Source organism: Aedes albopictus, chromosome 2 (genome assembly GCF_035046485.1).
Source record: "Aedes albopictus strain Foshan chromosome 2, AalbF5, whole genome shotgun sequence".
In the NCBI taxonomy this organism is placed as follows: domain Eukaryota; kingdom Metazoa; phylum Arthropoda; class Insecta; order Diptera; family Culicidae; genus Aedes; species Aedes albopictus.
In genome coordinates this window covers 406803323-406822477 of record NC_085137.1, presented here as the reverse complement: position 1 = coordinate 406822477, position 19155 = coordinate 406803323, and the positions used below count along the sequence as shown (strand labels likewise).

Sequence of the window (19155 nt, the reverse complement as noted above, 5' to 3'; positions counted from 1 at the left end):
ACGCAAATATCAACACAAATACAAATTCGTCTACCTACACTTTTTTTTAATTCACCCCAGTTCAGTTATAGTTTTGTAGATCATGCAGAAACTCTGAGAATTCTGTTCAAGGATCTAATTTCTGAAGGAATCTCATTGATTTTCGGGCGGCATTTATGGATTTACCAAGAACGACTACAGAAATATGGGTCTCTAGTTAGCCTAGTGGTTAAAGCTATGGATTTCCAATCCGGAGACGACGGGTTCGATTCCCGTTCCAGTCGGGAAAATTTTTTCGACTTCCTGGGCATAGTGTATCAATATACAAATTCATGCAATGGCAGGCAAAGAAAGCCCTTCAATTAATAAATGTGGAAGTGCTCAAAGAACATCAAGTTGAAGCAAGGCAAGCCAAGTCCCAGTGGGGACGTAGAGCCATAAAGAAGAAGAAGAGAACTTTGTAGCAGAGCACTTTAGCACTTTTATCCGTGTAGAAAAATGGGGTTTGTAATATTACGAATACTCAGAACTTCTAAAACAGAAATTTCCTAATGCATCATAGGTGAGACTCGCATTCAATAGCTTATTATGTGTCGAAATTCAAAATTTTGAATCGATTTAGTAAATCTGTGAAAAAAGGTCAGAGTGTAAAAATGAGAGGAACTAAACGCCAAACTCGGGAACATTTTCAATGTTCAATCAATTTCAAATCCTACTGGCGTTCTTTTTTTCGACCTTGTGCCCCTAAACCTTTTTATATCAAGTACTGAACTGCCGGTGGAAGCATAATTGTCCCATGTGCATTTTTGGCAATATTGAGATTTTGCAGCCCATGACCATGTATCGTGGGGTACTATCATTTGGGGAAATAAAAATAGGTAGTTTGTTCCGAAAATTGTTGAAAAAATGCATGGCCGATTTGTAACATTCTTAAAAGTGGACGCACAAGCGTCACGTTTCATTGGAAATCCTATGGAACTATAAAATCGCTCTAAAACAAAAAAAAAAAAGTGTTCAAATTAAAAATTGGTTGATGTTAGAACACTATTCAGCACTTATACTTCATAGTTGAGACAATTTACTTTTTTCGAACTTTGGACGCGATTTTCTCGATTGTCTGTTTTTGCACGTGGGACATTTATGCGTCCATCGGCAGTGAACTCAACTCACAGATTTTGAACTTTAGTGGCTTTTTCCATTCCAAATTGTCAATTGCATAGGTCCAAAGACCACATTTGTCCATGCGTTGTGCGACCAAAACGCCTAAGAATCTACAAATATTCAATTCTTCTCTAAACCGCCATCTACCGAACAACCAACACACGTCATGCTTTCGTTCCAGGATTGAGTTTTATTACGAAAGACAACGCTGATGGTGTTCGGGTATCATATTATTGTATGCGTTTGAGAATTGTATTTTTTTTTATTTCCGTAGATTTTAGAGCGTCTGGTCTGACTTTGAGTACAATAGGGTAAGTGTGCCGATCGTTGTGGTAATAAGGTAAATTAATTTAAAAAAATATGTTCTTTTTATCTAATGAAGGGTTTCAAAACGTTAGTAGGTAGTTTCCTATCCAAATTTGCCCGGAAAAATGTGAAGACTATCGTTTCTCTCTGTTTTCGATCAAAAATCGCATACCACAACAATAGGCACACTGTTCCTATTATGGAGGTAAAATTTAATTTCGGTTCCTAATGTTGCGGTATCCCATTGAAATCATATGGGATACCGCAACATTAGGAACACTACCGCAACAATAGGAACACTGCAGCAGAAATATTAAGGAAATTTGTTTTTTTAAATAGATTTTTGGGCAAATCTTAAGCACACAAAAAGTGCAATCTCATAATTTAAGCATAATACATCTATTAAAAATGCCTTTTGGTAACATTTCAGTCGAAAAAGTGCTCAAACGCCACTACCGCAACATTAGGTACTACCACAACGAAGGGAACAATTACCCTAATGGCAAATAGGAAAAGCCACCAAAGTTCATAAAGTGCCGGACAATAAAAATAAGAGCACCAGCCGTCTTTCATTCAAATTGCCAAGTTTGACGATGTGATGCTCGGTTTCTAGTGAACCGATTTGGCTGAAATTTTGATAGTTGCCATGGAGTTACGTGAATTTTGATTTGTATTTAATTTATTGAGTTCTGCTCACAACATCAAAAGTTACAGATATACAAAACTACAAAATAATAGGACCACTTTCAGAATGCCATTATCAAAGGATATATGAGAGTATCTGGTGAGTGGTGCTTGATGATTGATATACTTGTACTAAAATTAAGGATGACATGGGGGACATTTTTATTGAATTGACCACAAATACCCATCATAAAAATATGGTGTTATTGTTTCGTTGCACCGTATATCTATAACTTTAAAAGTAGTCAACAGAACTCAATCAATTTAATACAAATCAAAATTCCCGTAAATTCATGTCGGCTGCCAAAATTTCAGCCAAATCGGTTTACTAGAAACCGAGTACCATATCGTCAAACTTGGCCATTTTGTATGAAATAGGACAGGTGGTCTTGCTTTGTCTGACACTGTACGTGATTGATAAAAACGAAATTTGTGTTCGTGGATGAAGAATTCTATATATTTCGGAAGCTGAACCTATTGCTTCTCCACTTCGGTACTTCTTAACGTTCGTTGAAAGAATAGTCCTGTTCATAATGAAGCAGTTTGAACTTGCTCGAAGTTGATCAGTCCTGCTCTTACCCATTTGTCAACAAATTAGTAAGAGCAGGATGGAGCAATTTCAAGCAAGCTCATCCTCCATCATTGAACAGGACTAATGGTTTGATATCTCCTATGACTTGTCATATTACTATTTTCAAAACCTACTGTAATATTCTATCCTACATTAAATCAATTTTTCAAATTTTTGCGGGCTTCCTAATATACGCTAAACTAGACAAATACCCATTCTAGGTACCTGAGATTTGTGGATCATTCTTTGGAAAAGTTGTCCTTAAAAAATTCATAACTATTAGTCGATGATACAGGAATACTGAAGTTTTGGTAACACGTTAAATTCAAGCACATAAATATATCATATTATGACTTCATAAATTCATAAAAAGATAACTTACCAGTTTGCATACTGCACTTTTCCTGCCACAGCTACTCCTTCAGCCGATCATATCCATACATTGTAATTGAGCCAGTGATCGTTCGATGTCAAATCCGCGATCCAACACAGTCTCTGGTGGCTACTGTTGCTGATGCTGCTGCTGCTGTTGCCGTTGCTTGTAGCTACTGGTTTTTGGCAGTCAGTCAGTCAGTATAGTAGGCACCAACCACCACCAAGAGACAGCGAAAAAAAACCCGAAAAAAATCAGCCGTCCGCGGCACGAAAGCCACCGTCTACTGGCCGAGCCGACATGAACAGGAGAGTCCAGCAGTTTCGGTGTGAAGCTGCTTGAAGACAACCACCACCACGGCGCGGCCAAAACCCGTCTTCATACGACGGCCAAACTGCTGCTGCTGCTGCTGCGGTCTCCTCTTCGTCCTCCCACTGTCTCACTCTTTCTCTTCACTACTCCCACCAAATTTCTTCTTCACTACTTCCTGCCACCACCACTCCGAGCACTTCACCCTTTTATCCACTCAACTACCCTCTTTCACACTTCCTCCGGACCGCACAATCCACCGACCGCCACTGACTGTGGGAGATGCCGATGCCGATATACCTCTGAACCTACGACGACGACGACGACGAATGGAGAGAGGAAAAAAACTCCTTTTTGATTCGCGATTTTTGCCGTGAAGCGTTTCGAATGTCGCTCCAACACTCTCTGTTCTGATGGTGGTATAACAACGTTCGTGTGTATGGAAGCACAACACTCTAGCGTAACAATTGATAGGCAGAGGAGATTCGTAACGAAATGAATAATATTCGAAATTATTTTTTCTAACAATTGCTTGATTACATTTTGATTGAAACAACTTTCTTCTAATTTTTTCGTAATCTCATACTAATATATTAATTGGGAAGCTTCTCCTATTGTTTTGCACACCGAACCGTTGCTTCAATTTGATCCTCAAACATTACTCCAGATAGTATAAAAACACACTTTGAATCCACTTCAGCGCTGTGTTACGAAACAATACTAGTACGTTACAAATGATAAAATAAATAAAACATCACAAAGTTATAAAATTTTGCGAAAAATTGCAAGTGTCGGGGCTGGAATCGAACCCATGACCATTAGCGTGGGACACAAAAAGACATTTCACTCCTGTACACTTTTTGAGTTCCTTTTTGGTCCCATATCAACTGTGCAAAATTTCAGATCGATCGGAGAGACTATATTTTAGCGCCAGCCATTTTAAGTTTTCATACGATTTAGTATGGGGAAAATCACATTTTCAAAGAAAAATCGCCACAGGTTGCCCCTTAACCCCTAAAAATAAATCGATGAATGATTTCTGTTGGAAATTTTACGAGGAACCAACCCTCCGAAGACCGCAAAGCGATCTGAGGCATGTGGAAAAAGTTATTGACTGAAAACTGAATGGCATGCAAACGCTGTTTAACATGTAAGGAATAACAATAAATAATAAAATCACGTTATTTTATCGATCGGGTGAGGCCTTATAACTTTTTCCACGAACGTCGCATCGATTTGCTGTCTTCAGAGGTCTGATTCCTAGTAAAGTATTCTACAGAAATCATTCGTCGACTTATTTTTAGGGATCTAAGGGTGACTCCTAGCGATTTTTCTTTGCGGGAGTAAAATTTCCCCATAGTAAATCGTATGAAAAACTAAGAATGGCGGGCGCTAAAATATAGTTTTTAAGATCGATCTGAAATTTTGCACAGTTGATATGGGACCAAAGTGGAACTCAAAAAGTATACAGGAACTTGAGTTTTTCCATTTTTTGTATTTTCCCATATAAACCGTGTACCAGGCTAATGACCATCCACTTATGAAGTGGATGTGTGACTACTCCCGAGTAACACGCATCTTCTACATTCGTTTATGTAATTCTTATATGAGTAAATTTGGTTATATAAGAGTGACATCAACTTAACCCTTAAAAGCGCAATGTTGTTTTAAAACAACATACCTAAAAACGCTCCAAAATAATTGACCTTAACTTTTATTATTAATTATTAATTTATTTTTTAAATCAGTTTTTATTGTCGTGCGCCTTTAAGGGTTAAGTACAACATGTGTGCTACTCGGGCTGCGCCACGGACTCCGGCACTCCCTAAAGTTGCAGGCAAGTTAAAAAAGGAAACAAGTCTACCCAGTCTCCCCTACAGTTCTAATTTTCTTTTAAAAACTTGAGCAAACCAAGTTCAAAATACCAAAACGTATCGATTTACTATTTTGTATGACCCAGAGGCGTCGCGTCCGCATGTGCAACATGTGCATTACACATGTAGCTGAAATTTAAATTTCGTAAAACATATATTTGGCACCCACATGAATCAAACGGAATAGTTTGGAGCGATTCGTTTCAGCTTCCCCTGATCTTTACCATCCACAACATCGCGCGCACACCATACGTTACGAGCGAAAAGCCTCGCGCAAGAGTAACGCGGGAATCTCGGTCTTGCACGCCCTGAAAGAGGAAGTATCTTATTGGAAAAGCGATCACAGTTCTTGAGCAACGGCTGTGACTGTGCGTGTTGCCTATAGGTAGGCAAAGACGCACTCGTCTGCTGCGCACTGTATGCTTTTGCTTGGCTGCCAAGCAGCAACACGGAAACCTCGGCTGGAAACGCTTTGGTGCGTATCGTATTTGCGTAGCGGTTTCAAAGTATTAGTTGCCGCCTGAGAGAAATTTCAAATACAAACGCATCCAACGCGTGTCCCCGCTTTGGTGCACTTGATGCTTTTTCGCATGGCATTACAGACAGTGAATGGCGTTTCGCTCAATGGGGCTGTCCATAAACCACGTGGTCATGAGGGGGGGGTTCGGCCGATGACTATTTTGTATGGACAAATAAAAATTTTTGTATGGACGAATGACCACGCGGGGGGGGGGGGGGGGGGGTGTTGAAAAGTCCCAAAAAAATGACCACGTGGTTTATGGACAGCCCCAATGTTTTGTACTGCTCTCTCGCGCTAAAATGTTTCGCTCTCCCAGTATGTGGTGGTAAGCTAGGGAGCCAGGAATTTAAATTTCGTGGCTAGTTACATATTTTGTCAATGCAGAATCGTGAATGACTGCTTCTACTCTAAACTCACGATATAGATAGAAATACGCTTATTTGAAATTTCGAAACTAAACATTGTATAATAAAGTATTTTCTAAAAAAAAAGTAGGTAGTCTCTGTGATCGATTAAGATTGACAATTTGAATAAAAAATAACATGGAATTCTCGTGTAGGTATTTTTAGAAAATTTCTTTTAGAAAATCCCATTTAATGGACATTTTTCTTTAAAAAAGCACAGTTAAATGTTGAACGGTTGGTGATCAAATATAATTTCTTCTATCGATGCACACAAAAATAACTCAAAAAGTTAACTGTACAAACAAATATGTTTATTATTCTCAACATAAACATTCTTTAAAAAAATACTTATGAATGGCACGGATGATCATGAATCATATACTTTTAAATGGGGATGTGCTAATTGGTTCGAGACGCTGCTGGTTATACGTAATTTGAGAAAAATCTGCAAGTGCACATGTGGCTAAAGGAGGCACGCGACGCCTCTGGTATGACCACCTTTAGCATCAACCACCAAGCATCGATTTCACCAAACTGCTGGTCACCGTTGAAGAAATTCTGCTCCAGATCTCCTGAATCACCATTTTGAGCTCTTGTTTGTTCTTTGCTATTTTTTGATTATTGTTATTCAACCGGTGTTTCATTTCCCACCACAAATGTTCAATAGGGATCTAGCCTGACACCCGAGGGGGTGTTTTCAGCTGTTTTAGGACGTTATAAAGCAATCATTCTCATACGACATACGAAGTGTGCTTAGGATCATAGTCCTGTTTGAAGAGATAATCACGTGGTTGATTAGGTTTTTGCACGTAGGGCTGCAGATTACCTTTGAGTATGCTCAAATATCCCATTTTGTTCGTAGTGGTGTCGATGAACTCCATTGTGCAGGGTCCATTGAATCCCGCATCATCACGCTGCCTCCTCCGTGTTCTTATTCTGATTCATCGACCGTATTCTATTTATAACTTTATCATTTTATGGCTATATCGGTCTTTTTCTACTCAAGAGTGTAAGGGAATAGAGACCAAAGTGGATAATGAAATGATAGATCTCTCTCTCTCTTCTTGGCGTAACGTCCTCATTGGGACAAAGCCTGCTTCTCAGCTTAGTGTTATATGAGCACTTCCACAGTTATTAACTGAGAGCTTCCTCTGCCAATGACCATTTTGCATGCGTATATCGTGTGGCAGGCACGAAGATACTCTATGCCCAAGGAAGTCAAGGAAATTTCCTTTACGAAAAGATCCTGGACCGACCGGGAATTGAACCCGTCACCCTCAGCATGGTCATGCTGAATACCCGTGCGTTTACCGCCTCGGCTATATGGGCCCTAATGATAGATATGATAGTATTTGCTAGGTTGCGAACAAGTGTGAAAATTTACAGAACGTGTAATCAGGCAAGTAGGCCATGTATTGAACGAATACATCGAATGCGTGAAACTTCTGCCGTGCGACCTGTGCTTTTAAACAGATCGGCTTGGTTGGTAGTTCATACCACCTATACCACCGACTGCCTATGTATTGTTCTGTTTTCATCACAAGTTCTATCGATCGGTAGCTTTCTCGGAATTCACATTCCGTTCATAGGAGTATGCCTATATCGCAGCGTGTTCTTCCAATTAGCTTTATTCGATTTTATTGGATAGAACACTTTCCTTTTTCCGTATTCGACCGTAGGGCACAAATGCCTGGCGCTGAGTTTGGTTCCCTCCACACCATCTGTATTCCATCAGACTAAAACAGATTGAATTTCGTCTGATCGCTGAAAAGAACTTTGTCCCAGATTTTGTTTTGGTTTGGAATCATACTCTTTGGCAAACTCGAGTCGCAATTGCTTCTTCTGGGCAAGTCGTTCTCTCAGATCCGTACTAGCAGGCATGCCGATATCGTCAGCAGCCAATTTCAGAATGCTTGTTCTAAGATTATTTCATATTATTCGCACGATTAGTCGGCTCATCACCAGCCGTCAGGATCTGTTTTCGACCTCTATCGCTACGGTTTTTCCATTGGTACCTTCATACTTCCACTTGGTCACAATTTTCTGTACCGTTGAATGTGTTTTTCTGCCGATTCCGGCTATTTCCCGCAATGACTTTACCCGTCACAATACTATTGATTTGAGTAAGTGTAGCAATATCCTTTTCTTCTCTTTTAGTCGCCATTCTGAAGAAAAACGCAAATTTGATTTGTTTATGCACACGGCAGCTTCAAACTGTTGACGTGAAAACTGTCAACACAAAGATTTATGTGCCACGACGCGGATTTCGCGGATCCTTCAAATTTGGTCGCGATATTCGCGGATTTGTTTGAATTTAGTTGCGAATTTCGTGAATGGCAATCTGTATAGCTTTGAACAATTAAAAAGGGAAGTAAAGCGTGGGTCCCGAGATGAACTAGCCTAGGGCTAAAAATCTCGTTAATACAGATTAAAAAAAAAGTTACAACTTCTCCAAAAGTCAAAAGTTTTTAAAAATGAATAACAGTAGATATCACGATTTTTTGTGAAGAAAAGGTGGCGAAATTTCAATGGAACGACCTTATGACTTCGAAAAGTTTTCGATTTCTCGAGATGGTGCTTTCCAGAAATCATTTTCGTAATAAACTCGAAAAAACGAATGGAATTTTCTGCTGAAATATTGCAGAGTTTCAGTTGTAGATTTTTTGTTCTGTGTCTATAGGCCCTAATACATTTCAATTTTAAACAAAATAAGCTATACTGAACTGATCATTTTGCAAAGTTGAACTCGTGCGATTTCGTTGAACTTCATCGATTTCGTAAAGCCAGTTAAGTCATCCTTGTTTTTTCAGCATTATTTTCTATCTTTATTATTTAGACTTTTAGCCTGAGGCTGATTCGTCTTCGAAGTTTTACTTGTAAATTCTTCATGCGAGTTTATCAAATATTTATCATACAGTCCAATTTTGTAAATTTAGTAACAATAGCAGCTTTCGATAAATTAATTATCCAAACTATTCGTATAGTTTACTTTGTGTGTTTCTATATTCTATGGAGATTACAAAATATGTGTAAAACCAAAACCATTTTGTTTCGGGATTCAGTAATGAATATTATCCAAAATTTCTAATTTTTTAATGTTGAAAGAATCCAATCAACAGATTATTTCCAAAACTCACTTTTCATTGTTATTTCTTAAGAAGTTTATGCTTAAAAACTACGCTTTGTTGAACGTAGTAGTAAGGGTCCCTACAACCACAACTGTTAAGGTGTGGTTATTTAGCATGATCATGCTGACGGTTCGATTCCCGGTAAGCCCAGGAACTTTTCATAATGGAAATTTCCTTGATTTACTTGGTTATAGCGTATCTTCGTGCCTGCCACACGATGTACACTGAAGTTTTTTTTTACGACGGTAATGGTCCCGCGTAAAAAAAAACCGCGTAAAAAAAAACCGCGTTATTTCAAGACCCGTCGTAAAAAAAAACCGCGTTATTTCAAGACCCGTCGTAAAAAAAAACCGCGTTATTTCAAAAAACGTCGTAAAAAAAGTCAGGTCACGTTAGATGTGGTGCTGACTATTTTACGCGTGTTTTTGAAAAAACGCGGATTTTTTTTACGACGGTTTTTGAAATAACGCGGTTTTTTTTTACGACGGGTCTTGAAATAACGCGGTTTTTTTTTAGGACGGACCGCGTAAAAAAAACCGCGTAAAAAAAAACCGCGTAAAAAAAAACCGCGTAAAAAAAAACTTCAGTGTATATCGACAATACAAATTCTTCAGATTTGTGTTCTTGAAAAATTGAGGCGTGGCTTTGTCATATCTTTAACTTAATCAAGGTTAAACATTGCCCTTATTCAAACTTTCTTAAGAATAAGATCATTAAATTGCAAAGATGGCCATTAAAATGGCCACCTTTCGGTTTACACTTCAACCTTGTTTTACACGTCCATCATTCGCTGAGCAACAAGAAATTCTACCGCTTCGACTCTGTAGAAATGTAACTGAACAAATATACAGTTAGTCAAATCAAATCTAACTAGAATGCACTTCTCCATAGGAGCCAATATTTAAGGGTCGTCACGATAAACCCCAAGAAAATCCAACTATAAGGTCTCAACAAAAGGGAACTCAGCCCGGTCTAATAACTGCCCGGATAAAAACTAACCATAGGGTGTTTGGTGAAAACCATTCCTGCACCATACAGTGTACCAGCTACAATAAAGTGTATTGTAATGAAATGGTTCGCTATACTATACATTTACATTGGATTTTTATGTAACAATATATTGTACTCTTTTTCTTACGGTTGAGCAATTCACTTATCCGAAACATTATTTTTCCGTGAATTTTTAATTATTTATTCAGTTTAAGATTTTTTCCGTGCTTTGTTTTGTTGATGTTGATGACTTTTTTGATGCAAAGGAAAGGAAAGAGAAAAAAGTGAATAAGTATAAACATCAATTTAAAGTCAATAACATGTTTAAATCAGTGGTAAACCAGATGTCCTGAGAACTGCAGGTCCAAGCAGGGATCCAAGAGATATGGCGGGCTAGGTGTGTAGAGTGCGATGAGAGAAATACGAATGTAGGCCACCCCGGAAAGATGCAGGTCAGATTACCGTAAATCAGTGGATGCGTTCAACACTATTCTTTCTGTATTTGCATTTAGGGGAGTTTTCTCCACTTCTCTCATGTGAACTTGCCTTCGACCACAATCGAATCAAATGCGGTTGACAAACTTTATCTTTAACATATGGACTGGACTGAACACTGAAATGACTTCTAATATAGGTTCGTCTGCGGGTTCGATTTTTAACCTAACTTATATTTGAATCGAACTCGACAGTTTTCTCAATATTGCAATAACGGTTAAGCACGCTGTAATGATACTTATGTACCTCGTCACCCACTTCATGCAACTACATTAGTGGTCTAATAACACTTAGCGCGCTCGGCATAGTTCCATCATGCCGCTCAAAGTGTTGCCACAAATAATGCTTAGTTTGCAAAACCCGGTTATCTGGCTGGTGGGGCAAAGAGAGCCTAAGCTTCAACTGTTAATGCAATCAGAGACTACTCAGACTTAGACGTGGGCGATCCTATATATGAAGGATTATCCAAAATACTCTGGAGAATTCCCAAAGCGCATTCTAATAAATCTAGTAAGCCTAAGATGCCATTAAGAAGATAATATAACAATATATGGTTTATGTAATGTAAAACAATACAGCATAACAAAAGAAAACCATTCCAAAAACATTTGATTAAATGTGAAACCAGTAGTGAAATTACAATTAAAAACAATTTATTTACGGTACATTTTATTGTTTGAAACCATTCATGTACCATACAATGTATGGTATATTTAAACCCACGTATCTCAGTAATAAACATGTTACTGCGACAGCAAAAGACACAACAGAAACTGGACGCGGTAATCTTCACCCGACAAACGAGAGAGATGGTTGATCCTTAATCTTTGATGGAAATCTCAATACACTTTCTGTAACATCACAAACAGAGATTGACAAAAATGTTGGAGCTAGTCCACCATGGCCACGCAGGCCATAGCGAGGCTAGCTCCGTCGATGCCTGTTTCTAAATTACAATGAAAATAGAACGCTAGACATCTTCCATCAAACTAGACGGCTGCCGACTGATACCTCAATCAGCAACCGCTACACTCTTTATTCATTCCAGGTATATACAATTGTTCAATCTTCTTCAATAACAACATACCTACGCCAACAAATCTACCTCGCTCCAACACTCCAAACTCGTACCTGAAGGTTCGACGCTATCCGAGCGCTCAACGCTACCTAACTTCCAACAAAAAAAAGGCTTGATTGACACTTTACATTGCTGTCTTTGAAAACTTCAGAGGGTCAACGAAACTATTCTCAAAAACATGTCATTCTCTGGCTTAATTTGAAATTAGAAGAATATTTATGCTCATGTCGCGAATTTGTTTTCTGAGTCGCGGATTTTATTTCAGAAGTCGCGAAATTCGCAGAAATTTTGAAAATTTTGTAACAGCCCTGCAGATATCGCTCTGAGCCTGGGCAATATTTCTCAAGTGATATCGATGCACATAAAAAATATTGTTGCAAAAATAAGATAATTGTCATTCAAAGTGTCATGTTTAATGTCTGCGTCATTTGACTTAGTCTATTTTAATGATTCCCTAACTTCAATTGACATTTGTAGCGCTCTAACGTAATCGAGCCTCATGAGATCTCATCTGTCTCATTGTGATGGCCTGCTTTCAGAGAATTCCAAGTAATGATAATTACATACAAGATATGTTATCAGTCCCCTGACACGGATTTCGGCTAAAAGAGCTTCAGTAAGAAAACTCAAATCGGAGTGCCCCAATTAGGATTAGTATTTTCTAGACAAAACCAAGCTATGAACACAACAATAAAATACTGTCAACAAAAAGCAAACTGCCAACCAAATTGCAATTCCAGAATGACTGATGGACCTGAACAATTATAAAACGTCGTCATCCCGTGATTGGTAGTTGATATCTACTTCGATAACAGGGTATATTTTATGTGTTGTACTGTGTCAATTTGTGATGTCTTTTATTTTGACATTTGTAAGGTTCTATGCGCCGTGATATATTTAAATAATCGAATAAATGAATTTCCTATCATTTATGTATAATACATATTTCTAAACTCTCATATTTCGGAATATGTATCCTATTGTATGCCTTATCTTCAATAATTACTGTTTTGAAAGCATATTGATAATATTAACCCTCTAATACCCAAATTTTTTATTTTGATTTAAATATCATTTTTCGTCATCTACAATCGATTTAAACATGTTTTGGAAGATGATTCTTTTTAATTCTCGATTTCGTGATTTTCAGTTTTTGATTTTTCTAATTTTTATTTTTGAACATTCCCACACTTTTATGTTTTTCCTGGAAGCCAATTTGGGGAACGGATTTTTTGAGATGAAAACATCTTGAGATTTTATGATTATTGTTGAAATATTATTTTAAATTTTTTTCACAGATAATTTTTTTTCCGTGTAATTTTAAGGAAAATAATTTTAGAGTGTATTCGATTCCCTTTAACTATTAAACAAGGATAGAATGATTTGGGAAAAATTTAAAATATGTAAATTGTAGCGATACAATACAAAATAAAGAATGACTTCTAAAAGGTGACTAAAACAACCATTTTTCAATGATTTTTAAAAAATGTAAATACGCTTTAAAATACACTAAAAACCATTTTAAGATATACAGAACAGTCCTAAATATCTGCCAAAAATATTAAAAAAATGATTTTCCACGAAACAAAAATGCTCAAATTATACCCCGTCTAAAGGCGGGATTGGGTATTAGAGGGTTAATTCAGAACGAACTCACCAAAACGTTCGTTTGTTGACTGTCATGAGCATTTACTAAAGCGAAAGCATTTGCCATTGATGTTTTCATTAATCAAGAACGAAAATTAGATGATCCAAGGCGATTTTTTGATTCGTACCTCAGGACAACTTTGTAACGAAAACCGGTTTGACGCTATGCCCTCCTCGGCACCTTTCAACTGTTACGCTAGAAAAGTTAGTGCTCGCGCAACACCGTCACTTCGGGGCGATGTCACGCACACTACCACAAAAAGAAACCCAATCACACACCTTCACAACCTGCTCCGTTGTTCTTCGCACCAAGCAGCACTACACACAGTCAAAGACACGGCAGTAGTAGTACCAGTAGTCGGGAAAGGGAAAAAATGGAATCCTCGCCTCTCAACACTCGCGAAATACGGAATAATCGGAAATATTCTGCACACTCTGCGCGATTTTCCAACACTGGGCACAGGGGGGATCGCCTTCACTGGGGAAATTTTCGTTTCCTGATGCACACTTTTCGCTTCGCACTGGACACACTCTCCTGCACCCGCAATGGTTCGGGAAACCTTCGAAACACTCGATAAGCACTGCTGAAACCGGCTGCGGTCCCAAAAAGCACTAGTTTTCCATCGTTTTTTTGACTTTGGTCCACTGCACTACTCGCGAAGTGACATCTCTTCCATCTTGGCTCGGAACGGAATGAATATCGAATCGCCGTCGCCGTCGTCTTCGGTGCGAGAAGCTAGCTGCTGCGGCAGCAGCCAAAAGAGAAGCGTATTGCACAAACACAACGAAGAACCGATGCCGCTTGAACGCCGGTTGAGTGAAGGTGATGCAGCGACAAATCCACTTGCAAAAAATCAAGCTCAGTTGAGAAAGCTCGTCTCGAATGTTGCATGGTGTGCGTGCGAGCACAGCGGGTGCAATGAGAGTCTAATAGAGGTGAGGAAGAAGATACTTCGTGTGTGTGAGATCCGTGTCTGGTGCAAAACATATCACTACTACAAGCAAAGCGAGCTCCCATAAGAACGCGTGGCAAATAGTGACGTCACTATTTGTGTTTACATTTTTCTTTCCTTACCAATACACAGTCATCTCTTCTTCTTCCCCACCTGTAATATACTCTCATTGCAGCGGGTGAGCTTTTTTCGATATCAGGGTTGTAGCACGCGGTTGATGTCGGAGTTCGCCTGTTGCCGACGCCGGCTTTTGACAGGGTGTCCAGATTTCCGGGAAAATCTATTGCGTCTCAAGCGGCATTTCAGCGGGACGCTTCAAATCCGTTTTTACACACCAAATTTAGATTTTTTCATCCAGCAAAACTGATTGCTGGAATGTGATCAGCAAACTAAAGTTTGCCGAAAATTCAGTAATAATAGCTGAAAAGTCAGCCAGCTTAGAAATTGCTGAACATCAGCATACGAGTTGTCAAACACTTAGCATTTCCCTCCAGACATTTTCCTTGACACATTTTGCGAGCTCCAGACCGAGGCACTGCACAAGCCGGAGGACGAGAAAATCACCTGAAAAAGTTTTAATTTTCGCCGTCATTTACACTAAAATGGATTGGACAACTTCAATAATGAGCCTTCATCGAATTTAATTACCGCTTATTATCAAAAATCAAGTTCAAACGAACATTTTTAAACATTTTTATTTTGGCTGAAAAGAAAAAAAAAACAAAAAAATGCGGCCGGATTCGAGCTCGGACGAAATTGCTGAACGACCAGCATAACAAGCTGTCAAAATGCATTACTGAAAAACCAGCAAGAAGTATTTTACTGGATGGATTACTGATTTTACAGCATGTCAAAAACCAGCAAAATTTTGCTGGTTTCCAGCGAAATAAAAATAGTGTGTATTTACGATTTTCCCCCTTAAGGGTACGGCCAGAGAAAATAGGTAGAGAAGCGAAGAGTGTGAAGCCAAAAATACCTTATCGAACCGTCAAACTGGTATCCTATCGAGCAAAATCAACAAACCTTGACGATTACCGCATAAGTGAAGATAAGTATTGCAATCATTTGAAACATATTTTTACCAAAGTTTTTAAATATCATGGATAACAGTATAAATAACATTGATTCCTTGAATTAATGAAAATTGTTCCATTTTGGAGCATCAGTTTGATAATGCCTAGTTAATAAAACAACAGTATAAATAGTTTTCAAATGCGGTATGCGAGATAGGCACTACCTTCGATGGGTGGATTAATCTGCTTTGCTGCAGTTGCCAGCATCCGAGCGATGAAATCAAAACAGAAAAAGTGTTGCCGTTCTGGCGGCTGTTCACTCTTCGCTTCTCTACCTATTTTCTCTGGGTACGGCCAGAGCGGACGCGTCAGGCGACGCGGTGCGGCGCGATTTTGACGCGATTTCCAACGCGACTTGATAGCCACAGTGAACGCGATGCAACGCGTCTGTGCGCAAAATGTTTTAATTTAGTTTCCATCACATTTTCAACTGGGACGAGACTCGCGAAGACGGTCTTCTTTTTCTCCAATTTGTTATTTTTTTCTTCTTTCTATCTGTGTTGACATTATGTTTTGGGCTTTCAAACACGTACGTGACCGCATCACCTCATATGCAGTATGACTGAATCCCATTCACGCACAAAATCATGTTGAGGTGAAATTTTGCATCGCCAACAATCGCCAAGCAAGTAATCATTGGAATATTTTGTTTTCAATTTATTTTTGACAGTACAGGAGAAGAAAATGCTGCTCGGAGTGAATTTTGGCTTCAGAATTTATCTCGGATAGCAATACTTTCCTCGTTTTAGGTAACATAATCAAACGGGCTACAACCACGGGGGTGATTACTCCAATAATAATATTAAATATGCGTATTCATACACTTAAATATATTTATTTTTTATAGCTTTCTGATGATGCCATAAAAATGTATCTGAACTGAAATTTTGGTCTCAGCAAACTTTGTTTTTTTTTTCATTTTGTTTATTTGGCTGTCAACGAAAATCACGACGAAAATGTAAAATTCGGTAGAGTAATTTTATGTGGATATCAACTTTCTAATTTATTTTTAGAATTTATGTGCATGGTTTAAAGCGAGGGGGGCGACACATCTAAATCGTACAAAAGATTTCGACGAGGATGCATCTATTTTTTTAGATTAGTGTGCAACTGTTAGATTTGTCTATCTACTTTTCGCTGCATCTACTTTCAAAACCTGCCGAGCGCTGCTTGAGATAGATGGAGATGTGAATAGATAGAATGTGGATGTGCAAAAACAAGACCAGTACAGCATGTGAAAAGGGTCTAACTACAGTCATGATTTTTCACGAACAAATACGTTTAATTTTTATTAACATGTTTTTAATTTATCCATGAAAACCAAGGCCAATAATAGATGTATTAAATATATATCTAAGCTTTTACCTTACTTCTGCTTCAGCTAGTTGTGTGGCTATATCAAAACCTCCTCTAATGAAGCGAAAATGCATATTGGTTTGAAAAACTAGTGTTAGGCTCTTTTCATGTAATTACCACGAGGTGGTGGTGGTAAAAGTGAAAAGGCAAACGAATCAATCGTAAATAATTCCGTTGTTTTTTTTTTCTCAATAAATTTTATTTCATTGCTTTCATTTTCAATTACACAGAAGATTTATCTATAAAATGCAAAAAAAAAACGTTGAGGGAAGCAATTTAGTTTTATTTATTTGAATTGACTCCTCCCGACAAAGTGTCCAAAAAGCTTTGCACGAAAACCGTCTTGAACATGTAGGTTGCATGTTTTTAATTCAATCCTGTTCTGCTCCAGCTTGGTCATCAGAAATGCCTTAGAATCCGGAACCTCCTGAACGTTACGAAGCTTTAGACGTTTTCCTATGTGCTGTGCTACCGGGCGGCTTTATCGATACAGGAAGTTCCACCTTTACCAGCTTTATAGTGCCCATAATGGATAATCGACTTCGAGTGGCTCGCTGACGCGTTTATTTTGTGAAATCAGGTTGATGAGGTTTAATTGCAGCTGGTGGCCTGGTGCTGGTTTCTTAGGATGCGCATCACCTGCCTCTGGGAAAAATAAAGGCACTGAAGGAGCAGCTGCTGGAGCAACAATTGATCGAACGAAGTTTTAAACCAAGAGCGCTTTGGTGGTAGAGGCTTAATCGGTTCGGGTTCGATAGAATTCCTCGGTCCGCCAGGTTCCCGAAACCAACATCTTCGTTGGCGAAAAATCTGGAAACAAATTTAATTAAATTTAAACCTACACAACACGAACGCGACTTCTTACATCGAGTTTTTTGACTGGGCATTTTGGTTACCCCTCCAGCTTGTTATATGCTCGCACCTTGATAGTTGCTTCCGTCGGATAAGCTGCACCAACGGCAGTCGCTGCCAAACTCGCGTTCCGATAACCGGAGGAGCTATTGGGCAATCCCGTCGACGTCGGTGTTGGAAGCACCCTTCGTCTGTCCCCGTTATGCGTTATCTTCGTCGTCGATGATTGCAGATTTTGCGGGATGTTTCCTCGCGCGGCACGCCCTTGGCCGAGTCATACGGGCACCGGCACGGCAACTGGGTTGCTCCTCTTTCACAGATGGTGCTCCGGATGCTGCTTGCCGCCACCCACCAACCAACTTTTATTGTACGATTAACTGCAAGGATTAAGCGGCAAATTCTAAACAGATTGAAAGACTTACAATAAATTGTATGCACTTACCGGCAGCATCTTTGGAAGGTTGCATTTGGCGTGGAACTGCAATTCACTTATCGGAACATCGGAACGTCTGAAATGATTCCCGCAACGATGACAACAAAATTGTTAACTTTGTTTACGTCGATCGCCTCGTCGACCGCACTAGATGTAGAGAGATGTGAGTGGTTTACAAAAAAGATTGAAGATGGATTATGGATGGAAGCAGATGGAAATAGATAGAAAGATTGAAACGGATCATGCACAGTGCATAAGATGTGTAAGATAATTGGTAAAAATAGGATTATCTGGATGTGTCGCCCCCCTCGGTTTAAAGAGTGTTTCGAGTGCGATCCGCATAGGTATGAAACGTGGTATGGAATCACTGCTTAGGTTATTTTTTAACTGATATTTTGATCGATTTTTTCAGGGCGATAAAGGACTTCTTTTTATGCCACGCGTAGACATGATTTACTTATTACGAACATCGCTCTGCACTAGCTGTGTGAAGCGCAAATAAACATTCAAAGACCAGTAAAAGCTGATGATTAACCTGGGCTTGTTAGGGGAATATCTGTAAATAAAAGAAAATCGGGTTAAGTACGGTTCCTTTGAATTCCACTAAGAATTTGCATCCTTTGACAGATACGTATTTCGACCTGAACTGTAAGGTCGTCTTCACTGTCTTGTACTTGACTCGAGTCAAGTACAAGACACTGAAGACGACCTTACAGTTGAGGTCGAAATACGTATCTGTCAAAGGATGCAAATTCTTAGTGGAATTCAAAGGAGCAGTAAAAGCTGTTCTCAAACTACATGGGCCAAAGTTTGGGCATCTTAGAACCCCTCTCGCCTTCATGGGCTTAGGTCAGCCCCTTGGTCAGCCCTATCATATCGCCACCCCAAAAACTCTCCTTGGTTTATGAACGGTCTCAGATCAGGATCGCTATGCAATTTCGGAAATGTATAATAGAAAATCAAATCAGG

General features: G+C 39.0%; 1 protein-coding gene and 1 long non-coding RNA gene across 4 annotated transcripts in view; both read right to left on the bottom strand.

Moving 5' to 3' along the window:
- LOC109409609 (phosphatidylinositol 3-kinase regulatory subunit alpha) overlaps positions 1-14224 on the bottom strand; it is a 146467-nt gene extending 132243 nt beyond the window's left edge. The window contains exons 1-2 of one of the 3 annotated variants that reach the window (XM_062853381.1): positions 13799-14224; positions 3084-3691 (exon numbers count right to left, since the gene is read on the bottom strand). The gene's annotated coding sequence lies outside the window, so the exon portion shown is untranslated. The remainder of the gene's footprint in view (positions 1-3083; positions 3692-13798) is intronic. The other 2 variants (XM_062853382.1, XM_062853384.1) reach the window with 2 other exon arrangements.
- A 3073-nt stretch (positions 14225-17297) lies between these two features.
- On the bottom strand, positions 17298-18491 carry LOC109425085 (uncharacterized). Its single transcript, XR_003897535.2, has 3 exons — positions 18196-18491; positions 17767-18130; positions 17298-17711 (listed from the first exon to the last, which is right to left on the bottom strand). It is a non-coding gene; the product is annotated as an uncharacterized LOC109425085 (long non-coding RNA).
- Between the last annotated feature and the right edge of the window lie 664 nt (positions 18492-19155).